This window comes from Bidens hawaiensis, unplaced genomic scaffold (assembly GCF_021521415.1).
Source record: "Bidens hawaiensis isolate Kalapana, Puna unplaced genomic scaffold, B.hawaiensis_p1.1 tig00040514_1, whole genome shotgun sequence".
Classification (NCBI taxonomy): Eukaryota; Viridiplantae; Streptophyta; class Magnoliopsida; order Asterales; family Asteraceae; genus Bidens; species Bidens hawaiensis.
The window spans coordinates 1-3,964 of NW_027497138.1; the positions used below are offsets into that span (position 1 = coordinate 1).

The following is a 3,964-nucleotide window of genomic DNA, read 5'->3' on the forward strand; positions in this document are numbered from 1 at the left end:
TTAACTATCGTGTTTGCGCGTTCAAAAAAATTAAAAAAGTAAAAATAAAAAGTTAAATACTTTGTGGTAAAAATAGTTTCCTTCCAAATCTCTTCGATTTAAAATGATTTGGAATAAAGGAAATAAAATTTTCTTCGATTTCTCGTCATTTATTTCTTAAATAAAATCTATGGAATACGATGTTTCATGACATCATTCCAAATCCTTTTTTCTTTCGTTAGATGAGACTTAATAACAGAACGTAAACTTAAAGATATATAATAAATCTGATAATAGTAATATAACATATAGCAAACTCGGAAAACAATACCAATGATTTCTCCTGGGTTAACTCGACCATCCACCCACGATGGTAAAATAAGCGTTTCAGACGGCGGTTTTGGTTCCGATTCACCAACGGTGATGGTGAGGGTGGTAAGTGGACGGTAACCATAGGATTTCGATCCATCGAGTTCTTCAGCTAGGGAACGGTGGAGATCGAAGCTAGCACGGGCCAACAATGAGAGGGGCCCACCATCACACATATGAAGCGCGATGAAGGCGCCCGCTTTGCCTGAGGCGCCACCAGCGATGCGTGATCGCTCAATAAGTGTCACAGCCGCGCCTTTCTTGGCCAAAAAGTAAGCCGTACAAACTCTGATTATTCCACCACCGCAAACCACCACTCGTTTGGATGGCTGATCTTGACCATGGTTAGCATCCATGGTTTTATTGATATCAAACATGATAAGTTTATTAAGATTTTGGTGTTATGTAACGTTTTTATGACTTTAGAAGTAGTGAACAAGTTTGACAATATAACATGTCATGGTCCATGATATATATATATATATATATATATATATATAGTTATTTATTTAATGTTATTTTAACTTTTACATAATCATATAAAAACTTAAATATTTGATATAATAAACTTATAAATATTTATTTAAATAATAAGATATTTGCTTCAATTATCACGTTTCATGCATGGAACAACTAGTATTTTTTAAATGCTAAAATATCTAAAATAATTATTAATTATAGATCTTCATCAGATACGGTTGCCAACGGTCGAATACCCCTCACCATCTTAGGTTTTCCCTGCCCGATTGGTTGGCAACGGTGTACCTGACTAAACGATGAAGCCGAATAGCTTACCCAATGGTTATATACATGTACACACGAAATTCATGATAGAAGTGTTAAACCTAAAAGGTTGGGTGCACCGTTGTAATATGTCACCTTTATGTATGTTTATCTACATGTTGATCAAAACTCATTAAGTCAGTGAAAAAAATTTATAATTTTAAATACATCGTTAAAATAAGTTAGACACACTATTGTAACTTTGATGCAATGTTTTAATAGTTCTGATGCACCTATAAAGTATTTTGCACACAGTGTTTAATAATCATAAAAAAAATTTATTTTCAAAATAAATTAGTATTTGCTACAATTTTCACGTTTCATGCATGCAACTAGTATAGTTTTTAATAACCTAAAAGATCTAAGATAATGATTGATGGACGATTGTAGTTAACAAATCTTTTTTTTAGATCTTCAACAGATACTATTTTTATTTTATTTTTTTTTCGAATACATTAATTAATTTCATTTCTCATCCATGATTGCATAAAATGATCCAATTACACATCAATTTGACGAATTTTATAACTAAAAATTACAATCATCGTAAATGAAAAATCAAACAAATCTACAATCATCGTAAATTTTGTTAGTGTTGATGATTTGGTTTATGCATCCGGTGCAAACTCGCCTTTTGTTATTAGTTGAAATAATTGGGTGATAAAAAAGGTGGGTGTATCTTTATGTAAAAAGCGGAAATGAATAGTATCTCAATTCGGGTTGGATTGTTCCAAAGAAATATTCCAGTCGACACTATGAGGTTGCCTTTTTTTGTGATGAAGCTACTAAAACTGCTGCACATTTACTAACATCGTGTGAGTTTGCAAATCGGATATCGCTCTTGGTGTAAATCCACCCTATGTTCGTTTTCTCGGTTTGTGATTTTTTTTTCTTCATAAAATCGCACCTTTATGCAATATAATGAAGATTAATTCTTCAAGGGATCATTATGACAGCTTGCTGGCGTATTTGGAGAGGAATAAATGAAGGCGTTTTTGAAGGGAAGGAGATTCTAATCAGTAAGGTGATCGAAGACGTTAAATCTTTGGCATGTGTGTGTATAAATAAGAAATAGATCCTCGTTTAAGTCCTTAAATTTGAAAGATTTGTGTAATTTCTTTTTTTTTGAATTGCTTCGTTGTTTTTTTTATCAGGCGTCTTGTAAGTTTGTATCCTCTAATATAAGTTTGTGTTTGCAAAATGCAAATCATGTGTTTAATATCCTCAACATTTTAAATTTTATTTTGTATACTTTTAGTTTAAAATGTAAAGCAACTTCATTTGTTTTTTTTGGTGTTGAAGCCAAAATCAGTCGATATAAGTGAATTAACAAACACTATCAAGTCTAGTGTTATCAAAACATGTCTTATCGTGCTTATCATGTTAGAGATAACACATTTAACACAAGTATCAAACATAAATATGACTCGTTTAACTACTTTATATTTCACTAGGTTATTAACCCGTATACAACACAGGTGGAAATATTTAAAGTTTCAAACAAACACGTGTCATTTGAAAGGTCAATATAAGTTGTTATATGTTTTTCGGGACGACAACATACTTTAAGTTGTAAATAATATTTGTACGAAAACCAATGATTGTGAAATACAAAGATAAACCCAAACAACATTCAAATTTCATTCTTTGAAAACATAATCAAAAGTTAAAAATATAAAATTAGCTATTAAAAAGATTTTCTTATAAACTATAATTATTCTTTATTTGTAATTTTGTCTTCCTTGTTTAATATAAGAATTTTAGCACCACTCTTCGCTCTTAATAAAGCTACATAGAGTTGTCTATGTGTAAACACCGGGTCTATGAGATATATGTCAACTCTTGCTAGAGATTGACTTTCGCTTTTGTTAATGGTCATTGCAAAACATAATACAACAAGAAAAAAACTATCTTATCTTCAATTTAAACGAAAGTTTTTTATCTGAAGGTGTTAGACCACAATGAATTATGTAAGTGCGATAACCAGTATTAGTACATGAAATAACTTTTACTACAACAAATCGTCTACCCAAATTAATTACTCGCAATCTAGTTCCATCACACAACTGTTCTTCTGCTCCATATTCCTTAGTAACATTATTGGCACACCGACTTTTAGAACCAATCTATGAGTCAAAATAATTTTGGTATGATCTTACTTAAAAACCAAAAAAATGTTTTTTTATATGGACCACAACTAAATTTGTGAATTTTGTGGCAAAGTATAGAAACAATATAAATTGAGTTAACCAAATATAAGTAAAAAAAATAATGGAGAAATATCTTTGAGCCTCTAGTTAACATAAATTGATTGTATACACATCTTAATTAAACATATATTTAAATTTATTTTAAGAAAATAAAATAATATTGGATAACTAAAAATTATGTTTCATATCATTTCTAAAAATGTAAATAGAAAAAAGAAATGTGTAAATGTTATTAAAATTTTTTTTATCAAAAAGGTATAATGTAGTTAATAATAAATATATTAAAAATCGTTTATAATTTTTTGTTACAAGTGCCTAATTTCTAGTTAATAACATATTAATTTTTATTTACTCAATTTTATTTAATAAAAAAATTATATTTAATACAATATAGCGTATTAACGCATTTAAAATAAAATGTTACCGTTTAAAAAGTTAGTAAGTAGTTCTTTTGACGTTGAAGCTACACGTTTACAAAAAAAATGCATTCTTAAAAAATATTTAAAATGTAAAAAATATTAAAATGACTAACCATTTGAATTACCCATGTTATTGGAAGACATTGATTGACCAAAAATACATTTTCTTTAATTTTAAAGACATCTATAATAGAATATTGTTTC

At 29.1% G+C, this 3,964-nt stretch overlaps 1 pseudogene; it reads right to left on the reverse strand.

Annotated features, from left to right (window-relative positions):
• Positions 1-310: 310 nt before the first annotated feature.
• On the reverse strand, positions 311-704 carry LOC143592081 (D-amino-acid oxidase pseudogene; annotated as a pseudogene).
• Between the last annotated feature and the right edge of the window lie 3,260 nt (positions 705-3,964).